Raw genomic sequence first — 8358 nt, 5'->3', positions numbered from 1 at the left:
TCTCTCTCTCTCTCTCTCTCTCCTATAATAAAAAACATTGGTTAGATAGTCCTATGGCTACTTATTTGGCTTTCTCTTCCTATTCAGTTTATAAATCTAGCAATCATATTCATCCTATGTCTATGGATAAATGTTAGAAAACCTTAGTACCTTTGGATTAAAGGTATATCCTATCATTGAATTCATTGAAAATATATAAATGATGGAGATATACCTCTTAATTTAGAGGATAGTTATCAATCAATGATAACTGATCCAACTATTAGTGTATTTTGTCTTTCGTAGTTGGGTATGTTGAGTTCTCTTTTATTTTTCTATCCAAAGGAAAAATTTGTTTACTAACAGGATGCAAGCATGAAGCTCAAATAATGATAAATGTAAGTGGATGCTATGCAAAGGTGTAATCTAAGTCATGCCAAGCACTCCTAAGGTTACATGTCTCCATATTTTCAAGGTTTCAAGTGTTTTGGACCAAAGTTTACAATGTCTTGACAATGTTGAAATTTTTTGACAAGTGTTTGAATAGTATCCAAGGTGTAAATTTGCAAGTTTTTCTTTATCTTGATCAATGTTTTACACACACACAAGGCACAATAAGAGAAGAATAGTGTTACATCACAATCTAGGATTTAAGACTATATATTCCATTGAATTCCCACTTGAACCAAAGTTCATCCATGCTTATCTAGAGTGGACAACTTAGAATCTTGGCACCATAGGCTCTCCCTTATAGTGAACTCACTTCTTGGGGCTACCAAGCTTTGGTTCCCAAGGGGCATTACTTCCCTAGGGACTATTGTCTCTACTAAGGATGTGAGAATATGGGATGTCTTCATGGGCATTAGTGACCCCTTGAGCTAGTGGGTAGAAAGGATTTTGGTCTCTAAAACAAGGTATTTAGTGTGGAAATTTCATTTGGAAAGTGAATGATAAACTTCCTTAGAAGGTCTCCGAGCCCTAAGAACTAGGGTTTGATACACCACACAGATACTGGAGGAGAGCTATCACACAATAATACCATTGACATGACATTAATTGTATCAAGTCTATTATAGTAGTTGGAATGTTGAAACCTAGTTTTGGCCCATCACCACTTCAAGGTTGCTCCCTAGGGCTCACCAAGTGATGATTCTTGTGTCCAAGATAGGCCTCTCTATGGAAATTGCACAAATTTCTCTTGCACCCAAGATCTATGAATAACGAGGGGAGATGATATTTCCATGCAACTCCTAGGGTTCTAAACAATACATAAACACCAAGTAGTATAGAAAGTTAATTTTGGTGAACCAAATAAAGTGTTATCTAATCTACAAAAACCATGCATAGAGTTTGAACAAGCACACAAGTCTTCAACAACATCCTGTAAACAACCATTAGTAGTTTTTCAATGAATGTATTCTCCCAATGATTGCCACATATTGTAAATAGACCATCAGTAACAAAAAGTCATCTACTCCAGGTCCTAACATGAAATTGAAACCCTAGATGTGAATTTTGATCAAAATAGGTGCTTTCTATGAACCAAATGAGCTTTACATCCCAAAAGACCAAAATGAGTCAAGATGCCCCCAATTGTGCTTAGACAATGAATATTACATCCATGGTGTAGTTGGGGTCCTAAAGGGTGCAGTTGGGAGAGTGGAAGTAGGCTATGGGGAAATGGTGTCAAATAAATACCTAGAAACTTAAATCTTGAAGCGTGCCTAATTCATCAATTTTTGTCTCCAGTTTATGTGTTTTCTTACTTTGAAGTCATTTAAATAAGGTTTATTTGGCTGAATGCAGTCTAGATGGGTTGTATGCTGGTTTTATTGTTGCTTTTAATTCAAGCAATTATATAAATGCTTCAGTAAATCAATAGGGTTTATGAGTTCATAAAAGGGATATTGCATAAGAATGGAGATGGGTGATTGCAGTTGATTAATTCTTATACAAGTTATTTGAATTAGATCTCCCGCCAATAGTCAATTTCTTGCCCAATGGATAAGGCACTGGTCCTATAAATCAGAAGTAAACAAGGATGAATTCTGCTACTGCATATCAAGTCATCTTATAAAATCAAAATTATTTCAATCCTGTTCAAGAATTATAAATGCTGGTCTCAACTCATTTATATCTAATTCCTGAGTCTTAGGTAGTTGTTATTTCTAGGAATATTTGTAAATTTTAGGAGAATTATGACCAGATCTACTGATAAGGGATGTGTATAAGTTTGAGAGCATTGAAGAATTGAAGTGAGCTGTGTATGTATGTGAAGGTAAGAGATGCGCATCATAATGAAACTAAGATAATTTCATACACAGTTGCATTAGAATTATCCCTAGGTATACCCACCTTGGCTTAGCAGAGCTAGAAGAGTAGGAAACCATCGTTTGGTTTGTTGAAGTTGGGTTATAGTGATTCATTCATATAGTTGATATTAGGAATTGGCTAATCCCTAGATTGTGTGAGTCATTTCACTATGATATTAAGCATTTTGTTGCTTGATAGTTTCAGTAGTTTGAAACACCAACAAGATACATGCTACTCCTAATCATTCAAAACACAAGCATGAGGGAAAAAATGAATAATTATTTATAGTAGGACTATCTATGAGAGCACAACTTCAAGAGTATGAGCTGCATCTTTAGCCAGAGATGATAAAGCAAATTGCTTCTTTTCTTCTTCTTTTTTCTCCCACACAAGCATACACATCTGCACGTCATCTGCTAGAATCACTACATCACATTTTCTATTTTGGAGAAACAATTCCTTAAAATGGTACTTCTAGATTGCACTAGGAAAGCGTCTATAACTTATAACAATGCATCTCGTATAGTTTCCTCATAGTATTTACATTGCTAGGGCTCCAAACTCTACAATGAAGTTCTTTTGAAAACTTGCAAGCTAAGCTTCCTTTCTTCTTTAAATAAAGTAGTGAAAAAGACTCCTGACTCAACAAGGTCATGTTGTGGATGCAAGCCATACAGAAAGATGAAAATAAACTACTGGAATGGAGAGGAGAGGAATGCAGATACAAATGTTCTACAATATATCAATCCTCCCAAAGATTGAGTTCTTGTTTAATGTCTTGCAAATAAATCTATAGTAAAATGGCCACAAACCTATGTGAATGGGTCTGGATCAAATTCTGTTAGAGGTAATGCTGCTAATTTGAGTGAAAAAGCAATTGGGAATAGCTATGGCATATTACATTCTTTGTTTCCAATCCAGAGTTTTCCAACACCAAGACATCTTGAGATTTCCTGCATGCAATAGAAATACAAAAAATGAATAGTGCATTATATCAGAAATATAAATTTTCCACAGCTTTATCCTTGCACTTAAATATATGCTAACCATGAACCTAAACATCATCTATAAAACAACTTTGTGACCTGAAAGAATTAACAGTGGCTCTATTTTTTAAATTGTGATGAGTAGAAGAGAAAGATAAAATGTAAAAGCATTGAATAGCTTTGGAATCTGCCTCTGCAACTTTCTTATAGATAACAAACTTGGAATGATATCTAATGACCAGATTCTTACCTCCTTTCTCCTCTCCTGTTGACCCTGCACCAAACTCCTGCCCATTGCAGTCATGGTGTGCCCCTAAACAAAATTAACACTACCGTGACCTTTTTTCTTATGTTCTGAAGGTCAAAATTTAAACAATTTTACCATAGTCAAAATTTGGTCAAAATTTCAACCATATCGGGCCCATTTTTTCAAAAAAAAGAATTTAACAACCCAAATAGGCCTTTGGTCAAAAATGGGGGCCTAATGTACTAGTGATATATGTATACATGTATCTTTGCATCTTGTTGTCATACCCTTGTGATCTTTGTATATGTATGTATGTATGTATGTATATACATATATGTATACATATATATATGTATATCTATATATGTGTATATATACATACACACACATATATGTGTCTATGTGTGTATGTATGTATATTGTATCATCTCAAAATGGAAGTACTTCCATGTTAAGAGCATTTAGCCCTTCGAGTAAGTGATTTGGGGTCATTTTGAGCACCTTGAATGGGTCTTTGCATAGATCTGGTTGTTTCCCCTATTTCACTTCTCTCTCCCTATTTCTAGCCTCTTTCTGACAACTTTCTCTTTGAAATTGAAGACATTGACTTTCTGGGTCAAGGACGACTTGGAGGGTCAAGGTTGACCTTGACCTTGACCTAGGTGATGGATGACATTGACCTAGACCTAGGGCAGGGTCGACCTCATCCTTGACCCTAGGTCCAATTTTCAAGTTCTAAGAGTTTTGGGATATTGGCCTTTGGAAATTTTCATTTTCTTGCGTCTGGGCTAGCTATTTTGGGTTTTAGAATGGGAGACTCTTAAATTACATTTAATATAGGTCCATTTATAGGGGTTAAGATTAATTAGGATTTTATTCTCCAATATCGGCCTTCTCTACAAGTTTGTGCACTAGATCTCTATATAAGAAAGCCTTCTCCCTCATTTTGACATCCACTTACTATGATGTTTCCATGTACTATCTACTTTTCATGAGGAGACAATTCAGAGATAACTTCCTATCATCAAGCATCTACATTATACCATTCAAGCATTCATCTTCTTTATTGAAGATCAAGGATTCAAGTATTCAATCCTTTGAAGGGATTTGGTTCAAGTATTCAAGATTCATCACTCAAAACCCTAGATCTAACCATCATGGTGGTGTGATCTTCCTTCAAGATCCTTTGTTTATCTTCTAGATCTATTCATTCTTCTTTCAAGGTGGATTCCAAGCATACAATCATGGAGGTTTTGATTTACATTTTCTAATGTTATGTTCAAGCTTTCATATCAACATATTTGTTTACATTTCAAATACAATTGCATATCTATTGAATATCATAGCTTCATTGTTAGATTCACTTCTACTACTTGCTAGCATTCTCTGCTTTAATTCCACTATTAAGGTTGATTCCAAAGCAAAGTTTGACCAAAGCAAAGTTTGACCAAGGCAAACCCCTCATCAAAACAAAAAAACCATTTTTCTTGTAGGTACAGGTATATGACAATGAACTAAAATGCAGATTTGGATACTTTTCACCGAACTTGCGAGATCTACGAACAAATTTTTTGTCAAAGAAGTGTAGGTCAAGGTTGACTTTTTGGGGTATGATTGTGCACCAGGGTAAGATTGTGCCCCACTATTTGGGTCAAGGTTGACCTACTCTTCGAAGGACAAGTTTTTTTTGGGTTTCTCCATCTTGACATTTCCAGTCTAGAGCAGGTTGCAGAATTCCCTAAAGCTATACCCAAACATCAAAAATAAACATTTTCCAGGTTCACCCTACATTGAGGTTAGTATTTGTCTTTTATTAATTCAACGTTTCATGTACTTATTTTCTATAGTAGATTATAAGATTTCCTCCTTTCTTCATATTCTTCATTGTTTGACTCATTTGTGCATTGATCACTTCCTTGCGGTTAATCAATTTGGATCATTCCTTTTGGGAATTTGAGTTAAGGATAGATCCCATATTCTCCCTCATATCATATTTCCCCCTATACACTTTTTTACCTCTATTCATTTTGGTGAACTCGACACGCTTACCCCTATCTTTTGTGGAATTAGGTGCCCTAATGTGTTTTGTGGTGTTACATTTAATTTCATATTTGTTAGGTCTTTTATTACATTATGATTAGATTTATTTTATGCTCTTGCATTTTAAAATTCTTAAATACAAAAAAAATCTATATATTCACTAAAAATACAAAAACATTTCTTGCATTTCATTTACTATGAAGATTATTACGATGCTTTGGTGTGTGGTTATATTCCTTATTACCCTCCTTTTAGCATCTCTTTACCATATCTATGATGTTTATGAGAGTATCATTCACTTTATTATGATTATGATCCTTCATTTTATTCTCACTTATGCTTTTGTGAATTTGACAGATACTAGTCTTCCTACATTCAAAACTTTCATTAAAGATTTATGTGGTAGACTTATTATTCTTTTGGATTATGTGACAGATTTGGTAGATGATACACCATCTCCTAATCTTCCTAATCCTAATCCTATCATTCCTAATTTGATGCCTAATTCTCTCATGTGGTAGACTTATTATTCTTTTGGATTATGTGAAAAATTTGGTAGATGATACACCATCTCCTAATCTTCCTAATTCGATGCCTAATTCTATGTCTATTAATCCTGAATCTTCTCATACTTATGATGGAATTCAAGCTATAGTTCATGATGCAGATGTGCAAGACTTCTTTGATTTACCTTCTCCTTTGATTCATTATGATATTAAAGGAAAGGGTAAAGAAACTTATTCAAAACATATTATTCCACCTTATACAACCTTTAGTCATGAACATGATAAAAAATTACCTCATGTAGACACTTTGCATGATATGTACACTAAAAGATATAATATGACAACTAAACAAGAGTATAGAGGTTTAGGACTTGGAGTTAATGCATATGGTATTAAGTATCTAGTTCTAATATCCCCTAAACTAGATCTTCATGGTGTTGGTTGTTTGCAATCTCAAGTTAAGGAAGGTGATGTTGATCGTCATCCTCCTCTTCATAATCTTCTCCCTACACCTATCTTGGATAACACTAATATTCGTCAAGAGGTGGGTAAAAAGGTGTATGCTAAATTAATGAATTCCAAAAAAGAAATACTTAAACCTATACCAAAAGATGCCTTATCTAAGTATAAATGTCCTTTTCATTATCATAATACACACTTACTTTTTAGTTAAAAACATTTCAAATTATATGTTTGTGAAAGAGCTGCATTAGGAATTATATCTCACTCTCGTGCAGTTTTAAAATTCCTTCATAATTTTGATACAGGGGATTCCCCTCATTTTGATACAATATAGATCTCTTGTACTCTTGTCTCTAGACTAGGGGCAAGAGGAGTATTTCTATCCAGTCTCCTAGGATCCAGCAGGCCTTTCTCCTAGGATCTAATACGCCTTTTGTTAGGCTTAATTGGTATTCTTTTCTCCTATTTTTCTATGATTTTGTGTTATACTGTACTCAACATACTTTTTCTAGGACACTTTTTTTGCAAAGCTATCCCTTGTCTTCTTCCCTGGTGGGTAAGGTTCTTCCTTCTTTTTCTTTGTCTAGGGAACTACTTTCCCTAGCTTTTTGGCACCTATTTATATTGCAATATTATTTCTTCATACTAACATTTATTTTGACTATGGATAATATTTTTTTAGAGGTTTTTGTCTTAGGTCATCACCTCTTATTTATGTTGCAGATTATGTTATTTATAAAATCTTACCCTAGCTCTGGTGTTAGAGTTATTTTCCTCATTCCAAAGATTCCTTTTTCTCTTCTTTAGAGGAGGCTTGATGATTGAATATTTGTTCCTGCTTGGTTTATCTTTGATAAATGATATTTTATCTAAACACACTCCTCTATGGTGGGGTTCTTGTTGATAAGATCTCTTTATTTGAGGATCCTTTTTCCATTAGTGACATATCCTTTTCATGATTATCTATGCTGTTGGATATAGGGATCAATACCATTCACTAAGAGCACAATGTATATTGTTGCTAATGGGATATCACCTTATATTGTGAAGTAGATATTCTCTTCCTCTTCCTTATCATGTCTAGTAGACAACCATGATAAGGAGGGGGGAATATATAGGGTCTCCCTTTTACTATAGTTTTTTAATTTTACATGCTAAATCTTGGAAGGTAACACACATAAGTTGCTAAATCTTGAAGAGACACACATTTCCAATTTTCAACATGCTAAATCTTGGAAAGTAACACACATAAGTTGCTAAATCCTAAAGAGACACATTTTTCAAATTTTTGATATGTTAAATCTTCCAAAGGTAACACACATAAGTTGCTAAGTCCTGAGGAGACACACATTTCATAGTCATAGTGATACAAGAAGGTGGATCTAAGGGTATTCTAGAAGCCATTAGAAGAAAAATTACAATCACAAGCACAATTTATGGGTGAACTATTAGGTTTGGCCACCTATTGGGTTATCCCTCTCTCTTGATGATTCATGGTAAGGTGGACATCTTACTAGGTGAGGTAATCACTTTTTCTTTTTTTTCCTTTTCACTTTCATGCTAGTAGGACTAAATCATGAAGCTATGTTATTTATAGCACTTCTCTTGTTTTTCTTATGTAATCATTTATGCTTTTATGATACTTTCTAAATACGATATTAATATGAGAAATATTTCTTAGCAAGGTTTCTTGTGCTAATTTTTTGGGTTTGTTTAGTACTAAACCTTCTTTTGTGTTGTTTTGGTTTTCTTTTTTATTGCACCATTGTGCATGTATATTGAGTTATAATCCTTAGCTTGGGGCTTTGTGTCCTTAGCTAAATAT

This window comes from Cupressus sempervirens, chromosome 11 (assembly GCF_028749045.1).
Source record: "Cupressus sempervirens isolate cs-2001-9-10 chromosome 11, ASM2874904v1, whole genome shotgun sequence".
NCBI lineage: Eukaryota > Viridiplantae > Streptophyta > Pinopsida > Cupressales > Cupressaceae > Cupressus > Cupressus sempervirens.
The sequence above is the reverse complement of the archived record's forward strand: the minus strand, read 5'-3'. Positions refer to the sequence as shown.